The sequence below is a fragment of the Strigops habroptila genome, chromosome 4 (assembly GCF_004027225.2).
Source record: "Strigops habroptila isolate Jane chromosome 4, bStrHab1.2.pri, whole genome shotgun sequence".
Taxonomy (NCBI): Eukaryota; Metazoa; Chordata; class Aves; order Psittaciformes; family Psittacidae; genus Strigops; species Strigops habroptila.
Window position 1 is genome coordinate 69,277,759 of NC_046358.1, and position 25,680 is coordinate 69,303,438.

The 25,680-nt window shown below is 52.0% G+C and overlaps 1 protein-coding gene and 1 long non-coding RNA gene across 4 annotated transcripts in view; both read right to left on the bottom strand.

The window, feature by feature from the left end:
- The window catches only part of CAPN15 (calpain 15), a 62,005-nt gene that overhangs the window by 17,079 nt on the left and 19,246 nt on the right, over positions 1 to 25,680 (bottom strand). The gene's annotated exons all lie outside the window — the stretch shown is intronic.
- Positions 3,888 to 20,775, bottom strand: LOC115606563. Its single transcript, XR_003990929.1, has 2 exons — positions 20,737 to 20,775; positions 3,888 to 4,718 (listed from the first exon to the last, which is right to left on the bottom strand). It is a non-coding gene; the product is annotated as an uncharacterized LOC115606563 (long non-coding RNA).

The following is a 25,680-nucleotide window of genomic DNA, read 5'->3' on the forward strand; positions in this document are numbered from 1 at the left end:
ATCCAACCCCTTCCACCCTGACCTGATTGCCCAAGACCCTGGGCAGGGATAGCTCTGCAGGAGAAGCCTCCAAGTCCACCCCATGCCCTCAGCTCTTCTCAGGAACTGCAAATTCAGGCCAAGCCAGACCAAGGAACAAGCAGCCTAAATCATGGGAGCTGCACCGCAGCGGGCTTACCACTCTTCCTGCTCTAGCAATGACCAAGTTCAACCCTGACACTGGCTGGAACAAAGAAGGGAAAGATGTTTTATGGCACAGAGGGAAAACTGTGAGATACCGGTGCAGAGGGATCCAGGTTTTGGCTGCTGTCCAAAATCCCAAGCACAGTACCTGCACAACCAGCTTCCCAAGGCACTGAGCAGCCTGCATTGCAGCAGTGGGGTCTTGAGGGGACACAGGATGCAGCAAGAGCCACCCCAGGGAGGAGGAGAGTGGCCCTCCCCATGGCTGGGTACGTGAGAAACTCCCCTAGGAATACTCCTGCAGCAGCAACCCAACCACATTTTCAGACTGTGTCCACAGCCATGGGAAAAGCAGCTCCCCCTCAGCGAGAGATCAGATCCAGTCTTCAGCTCCCTTCTTAAATCAACCATTTCTCTAAATAAAGCCTGAACTCAAGAAATCCATTCTATTGCAAGAGAGAGCTTGAAAATTCCTTCTGCTTCATACACCATGACTTCATAGCCTGAACTTTACAAGGTATTTCTTTACTGGAGTTATTTAAGGAATCTTTCCCAGCTAAGAGAAATATAAACATTGATTTTTCTGCCTGAAGGCCTCCAGCTGTGGAGCTGCACATCCTCTCCCCCTGGCAGCACCATGCCCACGTTGGAAAGAAGGAAGATTGCTCCTCAAGCAGAGAGAGGGAAGGAGCTGCCTGCCCGGCCCCAGCGGAGGCAGGGAAGCAAATGGGGCCATGAAGGGCACCGTGATCCTGTCACATCCATTTGTTTTACTGGCTGAGGTTCATCAAACTATAGGCATCAGCAAAGGCAAGCAAAGGCTGCCAGCAACCTGTGCTATGTCTGTCCTGCAGTGTCCCACACTGTCACCCACTGTACACTGGCTCCCAAAAATCCACCCCTGCATGTAGATGCTGCATTGCTCACTGTGCACCAGGAGCCTCCAGCCACCAACCTTCCTATTGCACACATGACGCACACCCATGGACCCACGCAGGTGGCCAAGGCTTCTGGCCATGCAACCACAAGACCATGGAAAGAAAACATCTTGTTCCTTCCCGCAATAGAGAGAAAGGAAAAACGAGGATAACTAAAAGACAGAGGTACCCCATGATGGTGGGATGAGCTGCATCACGAGACATGCTTGATGCAGCATCAGCCATGAGCTGCGGGCTTGGGAAGGCAGCACCTTCACTTGGCTGGGCAGGAGATCTGAGTTCCAGGCAGCAAAGAGGGAAGTGGAAGCCAGGACACCACAATGCTCTCCTCCGAGCTCTGATACTGACCCTGGGAGCTGTGACGCTCCCTGGATGCACTGTCCCTCTCCTGGTTCCCTCCTCTCCCTCATGCCACAGGAGCTGGCTCTCAACACTGTCCACTCCGTGGACACCATCCTGTGTGCTGCTGGGATTTCCACCTACTTGCCTTTCTCCACTGCCAGCCCTCAGGAAAACCAAAAACCTCCCAGACAGGCCATCAGCTCTTCCCTCAAGGGTGGGAAGAGTTGATGTGTCTCCCCTTACAGCAGCAGGGCCACCAGTGTGGCAAGCTCTGGCAGGAGACATCCCTGCCTGCTTCTCCCCAGGCGCCACATACTGGTGCCCAGCAGCCATGCAGCTTTCCCTGCAAGCTAGTGGGAGATACACAGAAATGGAGAGGACATGGGACACGCATCTTCATTTGTCCCCCATGAGCCGCCAGCTCCCCGGTTAGGACTGACAGACAATTCAAGTCCCTGCCTGGAGCACCAGACTTAGTTTAAGAGTCCAAAGACCACAGAGGGCACAAGGCTGGAACCTGCCCTTACATGGTACAACCCACACCAGCACATGGATCACAGCAGCAGCTCTCGCTCAAAAATGAAGTGGATGAAGAAGAAACCCATCCACAGCCTGCCCAAGCTCTGTACTTCCCCCTACAAAGCCTGGCTGGCTCCTTTCCTGGCAGACAGTGAGCCTGTGTAAGGAAACACAGTTGTCTCCAGCACCTATTCACCAGCCCCATCTGCTGTATGATAACACACATGCTCTCCAGCCCCACAAAACCCAACTGAGATAAACATCGCCTGCCACCTTCCCAGGCATGTGTGTAGGAGAGGACATAGCGACCTGGCAGCCACCCAGCCATGGGACAGCTTTTCTCGGGAAGGGGACACTTTGCAGGGATAACGCAGGCTCCCGGCAGCCTGGGACCTGGTAGAGGCTCTTTTTGGGTGCATATAGCAAGGAAATGGAAACAGCCAAGAGCCCCACACCTCCAGCAGCATGGACAGGGCTGGCCCCACATGGCCACACTTCCCACTACAGCAGCTCTACCCAACTAAGACACAGTGTACATCAGCTGGCAGGAGACAGCACCATGATGGCAGGACTGCACCTACCTTGGCAATCACAACAGTGTAATTATAACACTTGAAAAGTAACATAGAAGGTACTCAACCAAGTAGGCAGCTTTCAGCATGCTGAACCTCACTACTCGCTGAGTCAGGAGTGCCACAGGGAGCCCACTGCCGAGGTGACAGCATCTGGAGAGGGCTGCTGGCAGGTAGCCTGTGCAGGCAGGACCCGGCAGCAGAGCTGCCCAAAAGACATGTGGCTTTTTCCCTCAGGACACCACTTCCAAGTGCACAGAGGTGGCAGGGGAAGGATGTCACTAGGGGGGAATGGAGAGTTACTGAGGGGACATTACCAGCCCTTTGCTTCCTGCTTATGTGCAGGAACCTCTAATCAAAGCAGGGTAGAATTGTTAGGACAAGATAAGGAAGGAATTAAGAAGGCACCAGCTGGTGACTTTCCAAACCCACCTCAGGACAGGGAGATCCCCTCCTAGGGCTCTGCTGAGTAATGCAGTCAGGAGTCTCTGCTGAGCTCACGTGTCCTGTTGCTATAGAGCCCTGGCTCCCACGCAGCCATCAAACAAGCCAGGGGGTCTCCACCACCTTTGGGTGTCATCTGGGCTTTTCTGGAGCCTCACCAGAGTGGGGTAAGACAGGAAGGAATAGGGCAGGGTGTGTGGCCAGGAAGTGCCCAAAAATCTGCAGTTTGCGTCTTTCCTGCTGGCAGGGAGCTGGTGGTGAGCCAAGGTGGTGTGATCCGCAGCTCCAGGGCAAGAGATGGCAACCAGCCCTGGACAGGAGCACCTTGATGGAGACTGCCAGAGCGAATGGCTTGAGGTGACCTGGGCACTGAAGCAAGAGATCCTGGGACTCCACTGCAGAGCGCACACTGGTGACAGGATGCTAGGAGCTTGTGTCAATCACACACAGCAATGGAATCAGGCTGCTTCTCTAAATAAAACTCCTCCAGAAGAGTTAAAGCCTTAAAACTTCCTGCTTCAGTTCTCTCCCGCAGTAAATAAACACATAAATAAAAATCAATTGTTCTAGTCAGCACCGTACAAAGCCTGAGCTCTCTGAGACAGAACACACTGTAGCAAAAGCCTCATTTGACGAAGACAAGAAAAAGCACTGGAACTTTGGAGAGGAAAAAGAAGAACCACCAAAAACCCCAAACAAAACCCTGCTTCAACTGTCTGTGAGCTGTGGAATGCTTCCCCTCCTCACCATCCAGCTGTTTGCTCTTTAGCTCCTCTCAACAGCACTGGTGCTCTGATCTAAGAGAGGACTCAGCATCGTGTCCTGTGTGGACCTACCACATCTCCAGTGCCAGCCGGAGCAGGAGAACCCGGTGCCTGGGCAAGGAGGGGGTGCAGGAGGTCAGGAACCACACAGCATCGCTCTGGCAGTTGAACTGTTAGAAGGGCACAGTTGGGATAAGGGCCTCCATGTCCTGAAGCCTGGGTGAGGAGATGCTGTTGATTGAGCTGACTCACTCCTGCAGAGCTAGGCAAGGGCTGGTAGGCTGGACCGGCGGGAAGGTTGCAGCACACCACCACAAAAGCACTTGGAACAGGGACTTTACACATCTCTCAGGTTTCTATAGGAGCATGAGTGGAGGAAAACAGCCTCTGATTCACACTTCTAACCCTCCAAGGCTATAGAAGTGTCACCAGCTCGGTGCAAGCATCATACAAACAGGGCAGGTTGCATAAGTATTTCCAAATCCTGCCTCTCCCACTCATCCAAAGCGAGACAAGAAAATAAACCAGGCTTCAATACCAGTGACCTTCCCCCAAGCTCACAGGGACACAGGCAAGAATAAAGCACCAGAAGCGGCATGTCCCTTTGGCCTCTTCTCCCACTTCACACCAGCACAGACTTCAGGTCAGAAGGCACCTTGGACAGGTCTCCAGTCCAGAGATACTCCAAGCTGCATCTCTGAGATCACAGCAGTGTTCACATTTATACACTCTGGTCTTGAAAACGTCCAAGCATAGAAACTACACAAACTCTCTGGGCAGCAAACTCCACTAACTGGTGTCCTTGGGCCAAAAATGCTTCTCCTGATACCCAGTCTGATCCTCTCCTGTTTCATCCTACGCTTGTCCTCCCACCACACACTGCTGCGAAGAGCCTGGCTCTGTCTTTTGGATGATGTCTCATAGGACCATATAGAATAGTTTTGGTTGGAAGGGACCTTAAAGCTCATCCAATTCCAAACCCCTGTCACAGGCAGGGACACCTTCCACTAGAGCAGGTTGCTCCAAGCCCCTGTGTCCAACCTGGCCTTGAACACTGCCAGGGATGGGGCAGCCACAGCTTCTCTGGGCAACCTGTGCCAGCGCCTCAGCACCCTCACAGGGAAGAACTTCTGCCTTATCTCCAACCTGAACTTCCCCTGTTTTAGTCTGAATCCATCATCCCTTGCTCTATCGCTACAGTCCCTGATGAAGAGTCCCTCTCCAGCATCCTTGTAGGCCCCCTTCAGAGGTCTCCATGCAGCTTTTCTTCTCCAGGCTGAACAGCCCCAATGTTCTCAGCCATATAATCACCACCCCTCTACCCTGTAACACAGGAGATGAAGCCATGAAGGGCAGCAATATTCTCCCTATCTCCAGGGAAGATATTTTTAGGATTAAAACACCTCATGTATCAATCAACCTAGCGCAGCCTTCTCGGTCTGCTTAGGAGAAAACACACCACAGAGCCAATAACACACAGAATTATCACTTCCCAGAGTCTATTTTGCTGCAGGACATGTGGAGCTGTTGGGAATTTAGTCTCTTAGTTGAGGCAAGCAGGTCAGAGGAGATCACACAAGTACTTACTTATCTTATATTTGTATCTGCTCTCACTCTTTAGCGGCAATCATAGAATCATAGAATAGTTTGGGTTGGAAAGGACCTTAAGATCATCTAGTTCCAACTCCCTGCCATGGGCAGGGACACCACACACTAAAACATGCCACCCAAAACTCCATCCAACCTGGCCTTGAACATTGCCAGGGATGGAGCACTCACAACTTCCTTGGGCAACCTGTGCCAGTGCCTCACTTGTCAACTACTTCCCAGAAACACAGCTTAGACAGGGGGAGGAAACACAGCCGAGGGACCAGCCCGTCCCACTTCCACCCCAAACTCTCCTCTGGCCAGGACACCCCTTCTTTCTGGAGGTCACCTCCTCCCAGCCCCAGCACAATATCAGTGCTCCTTACCATTTGCTGGGGCAGGACAATTACATTGATGCAGAAAACAGCATTTTCCACTGATAATAATTGGGAATGAATTGAAGCAGGACAACTGGGTTTGTTGTGTTTAATAAGGCAATGGTGGCAGATGAAAACCACTCATCAAAGCAGAAAGGAGAAAGGAAAAAAAATCTCATTCTGCAGCAGGAGACCATGCAAGGGCGAGCACTTGACAGTGAACGGGGCCATTAAAGACCCATCAACACCACATAACCCTCCCCAGAAAGTGCCAAGAAGCTCAGATAGGCACTAAGAGTTTCCAAAGCTGATTGATGCACTCCTGGGAAATTCTTGGTTCCATTGCACCAAACCTCAAGAGGGTTCTTGCTCATTTTCTATTTAGCTTCTAGTTTTCCCACACTGGACATGGCTTCAGCAGCTCAGATGTGCTCCACCAGCCAGGGAGAGAAGAGGCTGCGAGTTCTAACGAGAAGTTCCCAGGGGAAAACTGAATTCTGCTAATGAGAAGTCTGAGAGAAAGAACACTGCCTGCAGCTGGAGGGAGTTCAGTTAGCTGTGTATTTTCCTGGCAGCCAACAAAACCACAAGACATGCTCTGAAACTGCAGCTTTCCCTGCAATTTACTTTGTTCTTACCTCCTCAAAACCAGGGCTTGCCAGATGTTAAGGGTGAGAGGAGGGGACATTTTGCTGCAGGACAGGGAAGAAATGCAAAGCATTCCAAGGCAATGCTCTATAAGTACAACCACTTGCGAAGGATGCAAGTGGGGCAGAGATCATGCTCCTCTACCCTTTGCTGGCCATAAAGAAGACCCAAAGAACATGTCAAGAGTGGGGTGGGAAATGGGAGGAGGGCAGAGGCACAGCTGGGACAGGAACACCCTGAAAGCTCCTGTAACATGCTCCAAAGTCTGGCTTTGACGAGGAAGGAACTTGATGAGACTATCGTCACTTGGAGAGCCCTCTTCACAGCTGAAGAGGGTTTGGCCCAGGAAAAAGGAGAGGAAGAGCAGAGTCTTTGAAGGGATCTGCCTATCTGGATACACGGTCGCTGGAGTTGCAGGCCCAATGCTGCTGCAAGAATGCGAAGCGGCACACGTTTGGAAGAAGCATGCCTCACATGAGCTTTCCTCTGAGGTGAAAGACATGCAGGTAGCATTCTCCTGAACTGATGGACTGGAGACAAGAGGCTTTTATCGTTCTTCAAGCAAAACCATCAAAGCAGAATGAGAATCTGGAAGGCTTGCCTTGTAAGTAAATATGGCGTGCATCCTTAGCCTTTAATATAGCCTTTAATTGCTTCACTGTTGTAAGATACTGGCTTTCAGAAGAAAACCAGTTTGGCTAGCAGAGCACTCTGCAGCACAGGCGTGCTGAGACAAGACCATTCTCAAAAGGCTCCTTTGCTAATGAACAGGCTAACCAGATCTCTGCTAGGGCAGCAAGAAGAAACCCTGGGGCTATGAAAGGAAGAGGCAGACCAAGCATTTCAAGGAGGCCAGCAAAGGCCAAGTAGTAGCTTTGTGCAAACATCACGAGGTTTTGCAAGCTCTGGATTCACAAGCTTTTGATGAGGGACCAGTAGCACCTCCTGTGCCTATCCAAGGTTATTGGGATGTAGGGCCCAGAGGAGATGACTAATGGCAACCTGACCTCCTCAAAACCCAGGATGGAGGCATGGGGAATGTGCTGCGCTGGCACATGGGATCAGCACGGGACAGGCTAGGAGAACAGCCTGGGAACATGTCCCTGGAGCCCCAGCCCTGGGGATAGCCACCAGCACAGCCTCAGCTCCTCTCAAGCTACACTGTTTCTCATTAAGATCAATTCCAGCCTGTGGTTATAATTAATAACCTCGTCTTGCCTCCTTGAATGCAATCCTGGGAAATTTGTGCAGTTGCAATCACAGTTCACCTCAAAGGAACCAATTTAGCACAGTGCTACTGCTGCCACCATTCCTGTACTCAACTACTTCACTTACCATTTCTGTACCCAGTTTCCCTGGTGTTCTGGGTATCTGGGGAAATTAAGAGCAAATAATATCGAGCTCCAACTGCACCCAAGTATTATATGAGGTGAGGAAAATCTATGTCATTAACTCAGGCCAGTGCCATACTATGTAGATGCTTAAACAGGTTTGATAATCATAAAATGGTTTGGGTTAGAAGGGATGTTAAAGATCATCTAGTTCCAACCCCCCTAGGTGGTGATGAACTGAATGGCCTCAATCCATATCTTGCCTTACTTTGACTATACGACACTGACTAAAATCCACATACAGTGGATATTTGAACCCACTTAAGAGCAAACACGCAAAGGAGGTACACCGGTTTTATAGGGGTTTGTCACACTTACATGAAATTAGTGTAATTTGGGCGTAGAAAGTGCACAAGATACCCTGGTTCTGCTAAAACATTTGGGAGTCCCTGCAGCTCCCACAAAAGCTGCTCTTTCGGGGGAAAAAGGCTGACAGTCCTCCAGCAAATGCAAGACAGGAATTCAGGACCAGAAAGGCCTGAACCCCAGAAGACTGCCAGACCCAAGTTACATCGGATACTTGTAGCTCCAGTTTCTTCCACACTTGGGGCAATAAAGCACTTAAGAGAACAGTGGTTTTGCTCTTTAGAAAGCCTGGTAATAAGGGGTTCAGGCACCTTGTATGTTTTTCATCATTACACTCCATCTTTGGTCCCAGAATGTTCCCCGCGTAAAATAAAGTTGTTCAGCAGAATTCATGAGCACCTGAAATGGAGGAAGGTTCAGGCTCCATTGAAATCAATCCCACAGACCAGGATGATACAGATCTGCTACTGAATAAAACGATTACCTGTTTGCAAGATGGCTTGTATAGAAAGGCTCAAACCCCCAGACTTTCACACCCAGCATTAAAACAGAGGCCTCCACCCTGAAAAACTGAAAGACAGCGTGGTCCCCAACACAAACAGATCCACAACCAAACAGGGTATCCCAACAGAGAAGCTGTGGCTGCCCCATCCCTGGCAGTGTTCAAGGCCAGGCTGGATGGGGCTTGGAGCAGCCTGGTGGAAGGTGGAAGTGTGTGTGGGAAGGGAAGTGGAAGGTGTCCCTGCCCGTGGCAGGGGGTTGGAACTGGATGAGCTTTAAGGTCCCCTCCAACTCAAATCATTCTATGATCATGATGAAGGTTCTTGCCAATATTATTTGGAAACACAGGGATTATGAGAGCTGCCAGAACTCAGCTTTTGGCTCTTCAGACTCATCTTTTAAGCAACTCCAGGGGAAAGGTTTTCTGGAAGCAGCAAAAGGGAATTTGAAATGACGTTCTCTTGAGAGGTTTTCGTGAGAACAACCTGCTGCTGAGCTAAGTCCTGCACTGACCCCAGCCAGCAGCCAGTGGGCACCAACCAAACCTCCTGGATGCTTGACTCTCCACGCCAAGATGACAGGTCAAGAGCTCAACATCAGCCACCGAGGAAAAGGGCTGATCCCACACCCCAGCAGCCAGAGACAAGACTCGGATCCGGAGCCAGGGATGTTCCTGGTCTGTGACACCCCCACTGCACACACATGCCAATGGTTGCCCAAGCCCCACTTGCTCACTGATGTTGGTAACAGGTTCAGTACAAATGTGCATCACAGTTTCACTTCAACAGCCCCAGAAGGAGGGAGTTTGCAATTATTCACATGCCGAGAAGCCTGAATGCTTCTGCTAAACAGAACAAAAAGTTTCAACCTCTGAACAGATCCCTCTGGTTAGCAATGTAGACTTTGAAGGAAAGGCAGGGGCTCCAAAAGCCTATTTAATCATTCCCTGACTGGCCCATAAATCCTTCCCTGCCTTGAGGTAGCTCGGAAAACTTCTCAAGAGCCTACAAGGGGTCAATCCTGGTAGACACTTTCCCTGGTTGATAATACAGATGAACTGAAAAAGGTGGATCAGGGTGAGGGGAGGGTGGTTGAGCTGCCAGGCAGCAAGACAGGCCACGGTCAAAGGCCAAACAGGTTCGTATCTGGCAGAAGAGGAGTGATGCTGCTGACCTGGCTGCAGCATTCAGCTGCCACTCTCAGCCCAAAATACTCTGGACACGGCAGGAGAAAAGATTATTACAGAGGAAATGTGATCCTGGCAACAGCAAGGACCGACAGCGAGCCAATCGTGCAATGAACAGGGACCAGCGACACACCAAATCCTCTGGGATGAGCTGTAGCACAACCCCTCCATGCAGCAATGTCTTTCAAATCTCAAGGTGTGCCAAGGAGGTACCAGGAGCATCTAAGGGCTTCCTGTGCCCACAGGAACCCGAGGACAAACACACCTGGACCAATATGAAGCCAAATGTCACCCTCAAGGCAGCCTGTCCTGCAGCCACGAGGACTCCTGCTGATCTGGACAAAGTGGTGAGCAGTTTAACGTGACCAGGACACATCGTGCAGGTACCACCCCATCAGGAGCACAGATCTCCAAGCCCCCACTTGGTTTTTTTATCACTACAGGTTTTTTTATCACTACATGCCCTTTTGACAAGGGCCTGTAGAGACAGGACAAGGGGAATAGTATTAACCTGACAGAAGGGCAAGACTTTGCTGTCTTAAGCACATCACTGAGACCTACACACCAAGGAGAGATGTCCTTTTTCGCTCCATCAAAGATGTGTGCCGCTCCCTCAGATTCGATGGTCAAGGGGTCTTCCTCTGAGCTCCCTGCTCTATTATTGCCTCTTAACCATCTCCACTGCAGAATTCATGGCCTGGCTCTTCCCCAAGGCCTTGCTGTCAACCCATCTCACCAAGTCTAAGGAGGACATCTATCACTCACATCCGTAGATTTGCCATGGGAATGCCAACAGGATGGGAACAGCTTCGTATCCATGCTTATCTATGATGCTTGGGCCGGGAAAAGTGGGAGGGATGGCCAGAAGAGCTCAGAGTGGAAGGATTTCAGATGAAGTGTGGGAGGGAATGGACTGGAGGACCTCTCTTAAGATGTCTCAAGTCTAGAGAGCATGGACAGGATTGAGGAGCCACGGGTGATGCTCTGTGAGCAGCTCCACACCCCCGCCTCATTCCCATAGCCAGCGCCACCAGCTCAGCTCCCAAACACCACCCTGTACTTTCAGAGTGTAAATTAAATCCCTTCTTCCCAGGATGAAAAGGAAATTCAAAGCTATTTGCTGCCTTTGAGGCCTGAAAGGCAGAATACCACTGTGGGAGGACACCATGCAGTATGGAGAAGGCAGCCTGGCCCCATGCGTGGCCCTGCAGGGGTTGAGGAGTGGTGGGAGCTATCACAATGCAGGCACAACCAGGGAGAAGGTGGCAGGAGGACCCTGCTAAGCCCCTCTCTCTTTTTGTCTCACCAGCTCCCAGCCCCGCTCATCATCAGCTGCACAGGGCAGGCTGCTATTTTCTTGAGAAACATCCATCTTTCCCCCTTGAATTCTCCCTGAAAGAGTAAATCAAGGCATAGCTCCAAAGTGCAATTAAGGAAAAAGCAACAGTAATCAAGAGCTTGGTACCGTCTGGGATGGATGGAGAGAGAAACACTTGTGTTTCCTGAGGTCTGAGACTGAGGAGAGCAGCGCTGCAGCCTGGCAGAGGAAGTAAGCAAAGCCCCGAGCCTCCTCCTCCTCTCCTGGGGCTTTCCCTTGGCCACCATCCCAGCTGCAGGCAGAGCTGCTGCCGGCCGCTCTTACAGAATCACAGCATAGTTAAGGTTGGAAAGGACCTTAAGATCATCCAGTTCCAACCCCCTGCCACAGGCAGGGACATGTCGCACTAACCCATGTCACCCAAGGCTCTGTCCAACCTGGCCTTGAACACTACCAGGGATGGAGCATTCACAACTTCCTTGGGAAACTTGTTCCAGTGCCTCACCACCCTCACAGTAAAGAGCTTCTTCCTTATATCTAACGTAAACTTCCCTGTTTAAGTTTGAACTTGTTACCCCTTGTCCTATTGCTACAGTCCCTCTTCCTGCACATGAGGAAACTTCTCTGTATCCAAGCAAGCTCGGCAGCATCACTGTCCTACACCATGCTGTGCCCTCCCACAGGCACCATCTCAAGGCACCACGAGCAGGACCTGACACCTCCCGGCGAGATGGAAGCAGCAGGACACTCTGTCCACCGCCAGTGGCTGTCAGGCTCTCTTCAGGATGATTAACTGGCCTTAATGAAAAGCTAAGCCAGCTCTGTGCCTCAGGAAAGCAGCTCATGCTTCATAACCCAGCCAACAAGCTTTGCACTGATGTGCAGAGAGAAAGAAAGATTGCCAAGGGACAGAGGAAGAGAGAGGAGCTCTGGCAACTCCTGACATCCCTGGAGTTCAGCCTAGGGTTAGATCAGGGCACAGTGATCAAGCCACTGCAGCTACACTCCAAATGTTACCTGGCAGCAAGGGGAATGGTGAGGATGGAGGTTCCTCCCAAAGCCAGTGCCACCAACTAGGAAGCCTTGCTACCTCTTGACATGCTTGAGCAGCTCCTTCAGTGACAGGAGATCAGAAGGCAGAAGGAAAACCTGAACGTCCTCTCTTCTACTTCAGGAGCCACATCTGCAACCCCTCCAAAGAACACTGATGCCAAAGGAGGCTCTCTAGGCACAGAGAAGCAGCTCAAGGCACTGTCCCTGATGAACTGGGTATCAGAGTTTGTACACACATGCACACACTCACTCTTTCCACTGAGTCCTTGACCCCATACACAACTTTCAAGTGCACTCACATTCACTGGCAGATGCAGGAATAAACATGCAGGAAAGCTTGGTGCTCCCTGAAGTCACGTCCCTTCACGCTCTACTGACCTGGGTGAAGCGGGGCTGAGGGCTTGCTTGGTCAGCTTGGCTGCCAGGGCCAGCATGGAGAGCAGAGGCTTCGAAGAGCAGCAAAGCCCACCAACCTCAGAGATGGCTCCAGCCTTTCCTGCTCCTGCATCATCCACGCCTTCTCCAGCTCCGTTCCCCTCCCCAGGTTATGTCAGGTCAAGCAGATGAATGCAAGACTGCACAAAATTTGTTGCTGCATCGGCTGTGGATTTGGGAGCCTGTTGCCGTGCTGCAGCCAGCAGGCTCTGCTCTCCTTGCAGGCTTGGGGGGAAGAACAACACGGAGGGGAGAAGCTGCCTCAGGTGCTCCTCAGACTCGGGGCAAATGAACCAGCATCTCCTCCACACAATAAAAGGAAGCAGCAATTTATTCTGACAAATGGTGAAGGCCTGCAGCGGGGTCGGCCCTTGCTGTCAAAGCTGGTGTACCACACAGAGGCTTACACGCTGGAGCAGAGAGGGGAGGGCACCACAGTCAAGTGGTATCTGCATCACTCACGGAGAGAGACAAGCAGCAGCCCAGAAGAACCAGGCTGAAAAAGGTACCTGCTTGTCCACCTGGGATCCCGGTGGCAAGCAAGCACCATCGTTGCTAGCCAGGCACCACTGCTTGCCCTCACACGCGGGGCTGCCAGCAAGCAGCAAGGCTCAGCACAGCCCTCTCCAGAGGGGTCATGTCCCAACCCTTCAGCCTCAAAACAGGATGAACCTTTGGGCACAAATGTCTCTGGGATGAGACACAGCGTTATGGAGCATCCAGCAGTGTGGCACAAGTGGGATGTTCATATTTGCATCTTGAGTTTATAAATGAAGTTCAGGTTGGCTGTGGAGCATTCGCAGTCCAGGAGGCCAGAAAATAAAAGCTTGTAACTTCCTGTAACAAGAAGGATCTGGGATGCTAGCTGTTGGGATTAGGCAGGAGAGAACAAGGCAGCACCAGAAAAGCCCCCTCAGAAGCAATGTAATTCCAGTGTAGTCTCCAGTGAGTGCCCAGAGATAGCTGCGTGCTCCCTGGCTTGCAAAACCTGCCTGGCTTTACATTTCCTCTTTCCACAAAGCAACTGGAGAGGTTCTGGACAGAACTGGGAATCACTTTCTCACTAAAAAACACCATCAGCACCTGAAAAAACCACGTTACTCATTTCTGTGTATATATCTGTGCAGCCTTGTGCCTGCAGCAGACAGAGGAGTTTTGGAGAGCCCTGGATTCTCCTTCAATGCGACCTGCTATCTAGGCAGCAACCAAGGCACTGACAGACCACTAAGTCCAAGACGAGTCCAGAAACCAAATGTGAATTTCTCAAGTCCTGGCAATGCTCCTTCATTCACCATCCTCTAAATTATTCTTACTCAAGAGCAGAATGATTTCCAAAGCTTTAGGTCAGTCCAGACCTGCTGTCTGAGCAGTAATAACCAAGTGTGGGAGCACGCACTTGCCTGCATCCCAGAATAGAAAGCAGCTGGAATCATATCTAAGCACTGCCGATGGGAAGATGAAAGACTTTCAGACACTCCTCTTCTTCTGCTGAAAGTGTCTTTATGGGCTCTCCTCCCCACTCTCAACTACATACACAGCTCCTTTAGCTGCCGATTTTACTCAGGTGCTGAAACTCCAGGTGCTCCTGGGAGGAATCTCCAACTCTATTTATTCTAGTTTAAAACAGAGGCATATGGTTGATCACAGATATTCAAGGGTTTGTGTATGTGTGTGTGGGAATCTTAGGAGAACAAAACATGCATCTGAACCTGGGATTCAGAGAGCTTCCAGGACCTCTGAGCACCCAGTGCCTGGCCCCAGAGGAGCAGAGAATCCATCTCACCTCTGCCTGCAAACATCAGAGCAAGGGCTGGGAATGAGATTCCAGTTCCTCACCTACATCACACTAGGTTCTTTGGTACTAGTGAGATTTATACACACCCAGGAGATCATCAGGACTCTTGGTCCCTTTCTAGAGCACCCCTGAATGGGATGAAGGTCCAATCTCCAGGACAAGGCCAGAGCCAGAGATCAGGTTAAAGAGTATCTAACCAGGATCTGAAACAGCTACACACAGCCCTTGGGAGCAGAGTATTCCTCCTTCACCCTGGCTGCAGAAGCACTGGAGGAGCTCAGAGACCTGGGCATGGTGATCCTTCAAGTAAGTCTTGATCGCCTCTCTCCAGGTCCCATTTGAAACAGGCCCTGGAGAAGCAGAGCACAGGCTGCTCTTTGAAGGAGGATCTAAGCGTGGAGGCACAGAACAAGGAGCCATTCAGTGCTCTGAATGGTACTTCATGGGGAACTGGGAAGGCAGTGGGAAGGAAGGGAAGAAAGCACAGATGGGGCTGGCTTCTACAGGTACATTTTACAGTAAAGACTCACCTGTTCTCAGCAGGGAGCGCAGGACGCAAGGAAAGGAGCGAGAAACTGAACTCCTTAAACTGCTCTCTTATCTGTGGAGCTGGGACAGCTTCAGCAAGGAGGGTGGACTCTTGGGACCAAAGGACACCCAATTCTCCCTCTTTAGCTCCCCACACCTGAGATATGTTTGCACAATCACTTCAACAGCAACCCCTGCAGAGGAAAGTGAGTTGGATGAAGAGGAAGCTCTACAAGTTCTTTGCATGTCTCCTTCTTTAAGCCAATTGAGGAATTTCTTTGTCAGCGAAGGTCTGTAGTTTACCTCAAAAGAGCCTGTGCTCCCTGGAGAACAGAGCAAGGCAAGGTGCCCATCAGGAACTGGAGCTCTGCAGTGCCCAGACAGCACAGGGGCTGCTGACCCAGTGCTTCTCCTCTGCTAAATCCCAGCAATCGAACCCCCTGGAATTTCACTGTTTTCTAAAGCACTTCTGCAGCAGATGGCTTTCCCCTGTGCACCTTGGTTTTCTCACTGTACATCACACAAGTCCTGTTGACTCCAGGCAGACCCATCCTTGTGTCTTTCAACACTTGCCCAGTGTTTTAAGAACCCAAAGTGGAAAACACCTTTGAAGTTCCACACACAGCCAAGAAGAGGCTGAGAAAAAAGCACAGCCTGTATTTTTACTCTGGTGTGGTGATACCTGATCTCAATGCAAGGTTGGCCAAGTTCAAGCATGATGGGGACAGGGCTACAAACACAGGCAGAGCATCCATCCAAGGAAACAGGACAGGCGCTGGAAAACATGTCCTGGTGTGGGAGTGTGTAGATAGAAGCCTCACATGAAGTAAATGGCAAAGGTTTTGCCCTTCATGCACCACTCAGGACTATTTCCTGCCATTCTTCCCAGCACAGCCTCAAGAGAATACACACACCAGGAAACAAGATATGCTGGGGAGGATGGAAGCACAGGTCCATTTGCCCAGATGAAGACAATCTTCTACTATCTTTAAGAACAGGGAACAACTTTAAATGTCACACACCCAAATATGGGCTAGCATCCCTGCCATCCCATGCTGGAGGCTGTTCCACATCATTTTCCAAAACACCACATGCCAGTGCTGGAGGCTGGGGCAGAAGAACTTTCCCTCTTCCCAGGACTAGAGAGATGTGGGACTAAGGCTAAACATGCTTTGGACCCTGTAACTGGAAAAAGCCAGGAAAACCTGATGGGAATGTAAACCAGGCACACTCAGGACTCACCCATAGCCTCTTACTCCCACTACAACCTCCCTCTCATGCGGGGGAGGCTAGAAGAGGGGATTTACTGGTGGCTGCCAACCCAAATTGCTGCTCAGCTGAGATTTATGCTGCAATTTGTGATGCTGTTAAAATAAAATTGAAGGGTGGTGGGGGAAGAGAAAGAGAGGGAAGGGAGGAGAAACAGATCAGGAGCAACAACACTGCTCTCCAAAGGTGCCTGTTCCCATCTCTCCCATCTCCACTGAATAAATCATGCTGCATTTCCAGCTGCTGTGCTCCAGCCTTCAGCTTGTGCAGTGCTATGCCTGGGCTCCCCTCACAGGGGGGCACACGCAGGGTACAGTTAATAGAAACTCATCCATCTCCACAGCAGCTCAAGTGTCAGGTTCAATAAATACAGGAGGCAGAGAATGGCACAGAAAGTCCAGGGCATCCATAGGCTGGTGGCTGCTCACAGGACTTCCCCACTGCAGCCATCAAGGCTCAAGAGGACAGCAAAAAGGAACACCCTCACCCCAGATGTCACCCCCTGCCTTCTACCTTCTCATTCCAGCACTGGTTAAACACCATTCCGACCTGCCAAGGTCAGAGGTGAGCTAAATGACCCCCTGTACCTCTAGTGCGGGCCAAAATACCAACCCAAAACTGAGCGTACCGGTGAGCTCTCAAGCTGAAGCACCTGCTCGTGGTGCTCCAGCCAGCAACTGAGTCCAGTTCCTTCTTGCAAGGGAGAATCATTGAACGGTTTGGGTTGAAAGGGATCTAGTTCCAAGCCCCTGCCATGGGCAGGGACACCTTCCACAGATGAGAACAGATGGGAGAAGATGGGATCCTGCACACAGGCTGAGTCCCACCAACAGCAGTAGTCTGTTTGCAGCTGACCTATAAAGGTCACTTCTCTTTCTCATGTGTCTGAACTTTAGCAAGGACAGTTATCAACGGGTACCAAGATGATCAGTGGGATAAACCGTGATATCTCACTGCGATTTGGCTGTGAATGCTTCCCCTTGCCCAGCCTACTTGCCATTTCCATTTCCTTGCACTGATGGCTTCTAGGACAGTCTTGGGCAGTACCAGCATGCATGTACAAAAACAAACCACCCCTGGATGTGGAGAGCAGAGCCAGACCTGTGCCTGCTCTCCACAGCGCCCAGCGCAGGCAGCGAGACAGGCTCCTTCAACATGTTGTGATACCCCACCAGCCTCAAACCCTCCCCTGCACCTTCCTGCCCCACTGACACCATGTGGCAGTCGTGGTGCCGTGGTGCCACCCATGTCACAGGAGATCACCCATCAGGATACCATCAGCAAGCCAAGGAGCTCCAGGAGAGCACTGCACCACATCAGAAGCCCTACACTCCCACCACCTATCAAAGGTTCAACACAGGAGCAAGGCTAGGCTGGACAGGAACAAGGCCAGACGGACACAGGGGCTTGGGAGCAACCTGGTCTAGTGGAAGGTGTCCCTGCCCATGGCAGGGGGTTGGAACTGGATAAGCTTTAAGCTCCCTTCCAATCCAAACCAGTCTGGGACTCTGTGAACCCATGTTTGACCTCAGGTTCAGTTTGGTGGCTGTTTGGTTTCTCTGGCTTCTCGGAAGCAGTGGGGAGGACAGGGTGGGTTCTGTGGAGCTGGAAGGGCAGCAGCAGAGCAGAACAACGCTGTGCTGGGGCAGGCTGAGCCACAAGACCACCCAGCACCCCAACCTGTTCCTTCTGTTCATGCCCCATGCTCCAGAGCTACTGCCACCTTAACTGAGCCAGCGACACACCCGGACAGCTCCTCGAGCAGCTGGGAATTACCAGGGAAGCCCCTACAAGTTATACGGGACCCTGGAGGCCCTGACTCAGTTAATTCAGACTGTAGAACTGTTTACTGCCTGTTTACTGCCTCGTAAAGATGTCACATACTAAAGTTAGTGCTTTGACAGCTGGAATCTAGAGGATGCTCCTGGCTCAAGCCTGTGCAATTAACCCTCACGCGTCCACATGTCGCAGAGAAGCATCCTGCATGGATGAGGCCATGCTGGGGCTCCTCTAGCAGCTCTGCATCCCTTCCTTGCAGTAGGACACAGTGCTTCCTACCAACTAGGGCAGCTCCTGCTCTCATTTAAAGCTCTGGATCCTCTTCAAGTCCCACACAAAGAGCTCTTGGGTAACCTCAGCACACATGCTCCTCAAGGAAAACCTGAAGGACATCACTGCCAACCTATGCACACAGGACAGAGAGGAGAGGAAGAGCGTGTGTGCCCTGCCTGCAGCAGGCTCGAACACTGCACAAGACAGATGGGTCTTGTCAGCGGCTGTGCCCTCCCCACCACGTCACCACCAGCAGCAGTTCCAACAGCCGCTCACACATGCACCGAGTGAGCCAGGGCTGCAGAGCACACCCAGAACACATGGAGCATCTACATCTGCTGCAGGAAAACATAGCCAAGGAAACAACAGCCTGACAGAGGGAGATTAAGATGAGCTCTTAGGCAGAAGCTCTTCCCTGTGAGGGTGCTGAGGCGCTGGCACAGGTTGCCCAGAGAAGCTGTGGCTGCCCCATCCCTGGCAGTGTTCAAGGCCAGGTTGGACACAGGGGCTTGGAGCAGCCTGCTCTAGTGGAAGGTGTCCCTGCCCGTGGCAGGGGGTTGGAACTGGATGAGCTTTAAGGTCCCTTCCAACCCAAATCTATCTGTGGGGTTCTATGAAGACAGACCTTTGTGCCAAGCTTTGCTGGGAGATTCCCCAGGGGAAGGTGTAAAGGCATGGAGCACCTAACGCAGGTGGTGCTACAGCTGTAACCCTGCAGCTCCTGCAGGAAAGTCTTTTCTACATTTGAGAAGCAGCAAGTGTTTCCACATTTGTCCCTTCCTGCAGACGTACACAGCAGCTGTGGGGTAAGGCAGCAGGAGCAGCTTCAGCTCCTCAGCACAGAAGGTTAAAGAGGGACCCATTTGCTCCAGCTGGTGGCACAAGTCCCAGTGCTGCATGGGGCATGTACAGCCAACACCAGGTGCTGAATAAAAGGTGTCTTGTCATTTGTGTCCCAAGGAATCAGGGCAGCAGGAAAGTACATATACATCCATACACACACACATCTATCCATCTACCTATCTACAGTGTCACTTTTTCAAGGTATGCAGGTTAAAATCAGGTTTTCAGGAAGATAAAAGATCCTGCTTGTGCCCACCTTCTCTCACTCCACAGTTGAGGAATGCTACGGAATGCCAGGAGGTACGGACACCCTGTCCTCTCCCCACCAAAAGGTGGCAAGAACAGCCTCCGAACACCTCCTTTTGCCCTAGTGAACTTGCCACGCTCCAAAGGCAGGAGCCCAGCTCCATGTGGCTCTGAACCCCAGGAGCAGCAGAGCTTGAACCCACGTGTGTGGGTAAAAGCTGAGCTCTGCACTGCTGCGGGCAAGGGCAGGCCAGGCCCCGCCATCCCCCAGCAAGCTGCCCACTTGGCACAGCCCCCAAAGCACCTGCAGCCCCAACTCTGATCCTCACCCTGTGCACTGCCCCGGCCCTCCTGCTGAGTGTCCCAGCGCCATCCAGAAGGGCTGCGGGCTGCGTTCACACTTCACTTCCACTTCCCTTCTGGTTTGAATGTCCTGCTGCAGCCTCAGAAATGCCATCTGGAACACAGGAGCAGCCTCCTTCTCTTCAGATCAGTTCTTCACAGCTCCTCACAGTGGCCTTCAGCACCCACCCCTCGCAGGGAATCAGTGATGCTTGTGGGCAGGGATGCTGCAGGATGCACTGGCTAGCCCAGGCTGCTGCTGCAATGCTGGTGGTATGCCAGCACTGAGAAGAGTGGGAAGGGCAGGAGCACGGGCTGGGACCCAATTCAAAAAGCCCAGGGCAGTTTGTCAGCACTAAGTCACAGTTACGTGGCTTGGTTGTGGATCCCTGGGCAGGAACAGACAGATGCAGCCTCAGCTCACAGCATGCAAACAGCATCCAAGCACAGCTTACCTTCCCTGTGTCCCCTGAACAACTGTCTGTCTGTTCGCAGGGCTGGAGGGGCTGTTTCACCAGGGAACAAAGGCCTGCAGAGGGTTTGTTCAGCACACACTTCCCTCTGTCCCCTCCAGGCACTAGCAGAGCTGGGATCAAGGCAGCCTTTCAGCTGCAATCCAAGCGCTGGCCCCAGCAGTAGGAGTGGTCGAAGGGTGGCTTCAGCTATGGGTGTCCTCCCCGCTTCATTCCTGAATTGTGGCAGTCAGAGACCCGAGCCCAGAGCCACCACTGCCAAACTGGATTAAGTTACTGGTCGGAGGAATCCAGCACATGGCTTTTGCAGCAAACCAGTACCTGGTAACTTTGGACGAAAACAATGAGCTCCAGAATGAACCCAGGGAATGGGCCAGCCACTGAACAGCTCGGAGGGCAAGGGAGCTCCGTGCCCTCCCATGGGTGAGAGCAGAAGGCTGTTCTTGCCTTCACACCCCCTCTCATGGACCAGGACAGCAGGAGCATGAGGTTAACAAAGGCCCATCTCCCTCCACAACAGATGGTGCAGACTCTTATGTGGACGGGCTTGTAGCTTTCACCTGAGGTCTTTGCATGACCCTGGGAGAACCATAGGATCCCAGATAGGTTTGGGTTGGAAGGGACCTTAAAGCTCATCCAGTTCCAACCCCCTGCCACGGACAGGGACACCTTCCACTAGAGCAGGTTGCTCCAAGCCCCTGTGTCCAACCTGGCCTTGAACACTGCCAGGGATGGGGCAGCCACAGCTTCCCTGGGCAACCTGTGCCAGCACCTCAGCACCCTCACAGGGAAGAACTTCTGCTTAAGAGCTCATCTCAGTCTCCCCTCTGGCAGGTTAAAGCCACTCCCCCTTGGCCTGTCCCTACAGGCCCTTGTCCAAAGCCCCTCTCCAGCTTTCTTGTAGCCCCTTCGGGCACTGGAAGCTGCTCTAAGGTCTCCCCTTAAGGAGCCTTCTCTTCTCCAGGCTGAACCAGCCCAGCTCTCTCAGCCTGGCTCCAGAGCAGAGCTGCTCCAGCCCTCGCAGCATCTCCGTGGCCTCCTCTGGACTCACTCCAACAGCTCCACGTCCCTCTTGTGTTGTTGCCCCAGAGCTGGATCAGGACTGCAGGGGGGGTCTCCCCAGAGCGCAACAGAGGGGGAGAATCCCCTCCCTCGACCTGCTGCTCACGCTTTGGGGATGCAGCCCAGCACATGGGGGGTTCTGGGCTCAAGCGCTCACTGAAGCCGGGTCATGGGGAGCTGCTCATCCATGTCGATCCAAACAACAAAAAAAGAAGAACTATCCCCTCCTCCCCCCCCTTCCCTGCATTTCCTTCTTCCTTGCAGCAGCTCAGCCAGGCTCCTGAGCTTCCTACTGTCATCACATCCATCCATCAGCTCCTTCTGGACAACTGGGAACGCTTCACAGCTCCAGGCTACATGCATGACACCTCTCAGGGGGCAAGTGATTTGTCTTGAAACACTAGACCAAGCTTCTGCCTCTGCAACCAAAAAACCATCCAGGAAACAATGCAGAAGGGTTGCTGTGGAAAACAGTAAACCTTTCTCTGGCTCCTCTTACTATTCCCTGCTCTTGAAAAATATAAAAAGAAAAAAATTCACCACCTACCAATCTCTGTCCCACCCCACCCCGCCATACCTGCATCTGGAAGCATGCCTGCTCCAAACAGAACACCAACAGGCTCCCCCTGGTCCTCTGACCACACATTCCTGCAGCACCCAGTCCAAGAGGCCAGCTTCCTTCGCAGCAAAATCACATCTCCAGGACCTCTTCCCAAAAGGGATGCAGAGGACAGGACCTCAGATCCATGCCCAGCCAAAGCTGGATGCTAACTAACCTCCTTCACGCAGTGCAGCATCCTGAGAGCACCAAAGCAAAACTACCCAATAGGCCACTTGGAGAAGTACCTACTTCCCTGTAGCAACCGGGAGCAGCCAGGAGCACCCCAAAGCACTCCATAAACAGGTAAAGGTGCTGCTTTCCCTTCTTAAGGCTGGCACTATCAAAGGGACAGGTCCGCTCTCTCTCCATGCTGAGCCAGCAACACTCCAGGCAAGGGGTTCAGACATTTCTGTTCAGGTTTTAGCCAACCCCACTGCATAAGACCAGGAGGACACGGGCTCCAACTGACTCTCTGCCCTGGATTTTGCCCTCTCTTTGGAGAGGGCACTTGTAGGGCACGGAAATGGGGAAGGTTGGGGGCAGATGGGGAGCAAAGGGACAGTTTGGCTGGGTATCTACTGAGAACGTCAGCCTCTGCTACTCTGTACCATCCTCCAAATTACTCACAGCTCCAGAGCTATAAATAGTCTCAATTTAAACAACTACGAGGCTCTGGGAGCGGAGCAGCCAGCATGGAAAGTGGATGGGCAGGACTGGAAGCCCCAAGCACAGGAAGCAGCATGTCCCACTGCCAGCTCCTTGGCACTGCACTAGCTTAAGCAAGACACTATTCCAGCTGCTGTGTGCTTCCGTGAGAACTGGCAAGCAAACAGTTACAAGCCTGATGCTCCTATCAAGCAGGTATCCACGACAACCTGCAGCATCATTACTCTACCAAATCCCAGCTGAACTTGATGCCACAGCAACTTCCAGAGGGAGCACAACCCGCAGAGGGATGCGCCCACCTCACTGCAGCCCCTGGGGAACAGAAGCTCCACTCTGGTGTGAAGAACAAGCATGTCCTGAATATCAGAGCTGATGTTGGCACCCTTGTGGTTTGGAAGAGTGGTCTCTTTTTCCCTCCTCATCCCTCCTCTGTAGATATAGAGTCAGAGCAGATTTTGGTTATCCCCACCTTTTCCCCAGGCACACGTCTCTCTTCTTTGCACTGGGAAGGGAGCTGGACCAGCTGAAGCCCAGAGGTCCACTCCAACCTAAACCAGTTTGTGATTCTTTCAATGTGCAAAATCAACTCTCTGAGCATACCCAAACCCAGCAGGTTGCTGGTAAGAAACAGGGAGCTGTGCCTGCCCCAACCCCAGCTCTGTCGGGACACAGAGCATGGACACTGGCCCACTGAGGCTGATGCCCGACCTGAGGTCTGATGACAGAAAACAGAAGCAGGGACACCCTCCAGAGTCACCCGATGCTTTACCAGTAGCTTTCCCCCCCCAGACATCTCCCTTGGGCCTTGGTTTCCCCAACAAGAAACACATCCTCCAGACACCAGCTCTGCTTATGCTGTGCTCAGAGGCAAAGTGCCACCACACAGGAGGGTGGGAAGGAGATGCACACAACTACATTCCCCCTCCAAATGGCTCCCTGCCATTCATGGGCACACTCGTGTCCCGTTACTAACATCTCCACCAGCCTCAAAATGGCTCAAAGTCCCCAAGACAGGACCATGTGATGCCACCCAACAGTTCTGACTTGCTGCTTTTCACACACTTAAGCCCCAGGGTTCACAACCACCAAGGTCACAATGCCTCGCTCCAAGTTTCTTTCCAGCTGTGCTTCTGGGGAGCAGGGGGTACACAAGAGCCCTCCCAGCAGCTGCCAACAACAGCAGCAGATCTCCTTGCTCCCCTCTAAAAGCAGAGAGATTTAGATATTTTTAGCATTAAAACAAAAAGCTTGTTCCTCCCTCCACAGTCATCGAGGCCCAGAGGCATTTCATTCTGAAGAGGCTTGTATAGAAAATACAAAGCCTCTGCGGAATGCTGTGGGAAACCCCAGAAAATGCATATTGTCTGGAAAAGGAAGGAGCTCAGAGAGCTTCAACCAAAGCGAGTGGTGGGCACAGCCACTTAGGTTCAGCTACACAGATCTTGCAATGCTTTCCCCACAAAGCCTCTCCTGAATGGAGCAAACTCGGGCAGTTCTTGGTTCGCAACAGGACCCTCTTGTCCCTCCTTACGAATCCTGGGAAATCACAACTAGGTGAACAGGAACACCCCCTTGAATCTGGGAGACAGTTCAGTGCCCAGATTCCCTCCTAACACCTTACAGATGTGGAAGGATGCACACTGGAGAGATGCCACCACCACTTCCAGCAGCAGGAGAAGCCACCACGAGCCCACAGCTCCCAAACCATTCCATTCCAGCAGCTGCAGCAATGGACCTGTGTCCTGCCACAAGCATCCAGATCTGTGGCATTGCATCTTGCTGCTCTCAGCTTCACGAAGGGTTTGGCGCATCAGGAAACTTGGCCATGATGGTCTGCAGGCTCAGCTGGACACTCTCATCCAACAACAGCCCAGGTCAAACAACTTTAAGTGTACGAGCAAGGAGGAGCCCAAGGGGACTTGTATCTAAGCCAGAATTTGCCTGGCTACACAGAGCTACCAGGGATGTCTTTCAAAACAACATCTTTGCCCTAAGTGGAGATTTCAGCAGTAAGATCTCTATAACTAACATGCATATGTCACTTGGTGCCTCTAGTCCTTAAGTAGCTGTGTCCTCCTGGCACGCTGGGGAAGGCAGGGACCTGCTGCTGTTTAAAATGTGGGAAGCTGACACAGAAAAAGAGACTGTACAGCCTGGCCCAGAAGAGACCAGGGCTTCAAATCTGGATGTCACAAGTCTACTGCTTCTACCAGGAAGGCCCTTTCTCTTCTCTCTCCTGTCCCCCTGCCTTCAGCAAACAGAGAACTCCAGACCAGCCTCCCCCAGGCATCAAGAGACTACGCAGCTTCCTCCCAGCTTCTAAAACCTTGAAAGCCAAGCATCACTGATTTCTGCGCTTATTCCCACCTCACCGTGAGGGACACCTTACCGTGCTCCCCCACCAAGTACAGACCAAAGTCACTCAGGAAGCACTTGCTTCCCTGTTTTGCTGCCAGGGAAGAGCTGTGTTCATCCCCACAGGGGATGACCAGAGCAGGCTTGGCTGTGTGCTGCTTTAGAGCAGCCAAAGCATTACCAGCTCTGAAGGCGGCCACAGGCAGGGACACAAAATTAGCAGGAAAAGCCAGGTCTATCCCAGAACTCCTGCTCAGCTTTCAATTGACTTCTCAGTACTCCACTTCCTTCCTGTGCTATGGGACTCCAGGGATGAGGCCATTCAGAGGCAGGGGCTGCCGCCCCTGAGTTGTTCTATTGACTGACTTCATTCTTTTAAGGTAATATATTTATCAGTTCCCCTCTGGAAGCCAACCTTCCGCTGCTTCTTCACCCTGTTGTCTCACCCACCTCACCATGGGAACTGCAGGTACTTTGATGCCTGACAGCCTGGCTGATCTCAGCAGGTCTTTTGAACCCACTTCCATAATCACTGCCTAAAGCGAGTTCTTCCCACGCAATTCACTGCTCACTGAATTATGGCCAGTGATTTTCCTGTCTCCAGGAATCATGCAGCACTTTGCTGGGATGAGCTCTCTTCTCCCTTTAACAGGAGAAATGCATAACTATCAGAAGAACCACTCCTGTCCTAACAGGACACTGGTGTTATCTGCACCAAGACCGGCAGTTCCTGTTCTTGCCCCAACATCCGCTCCCAACACCCACAAAGCCTGGTTGTTCAGGAAATTTATTTCCACATGTCAAGATTTCACTTAGTTTCTCAAGCTCCTCCAAGCTACAGACTTTGAATCACGAGCAGTCTCAGCTGGCACACACGAGGCTGC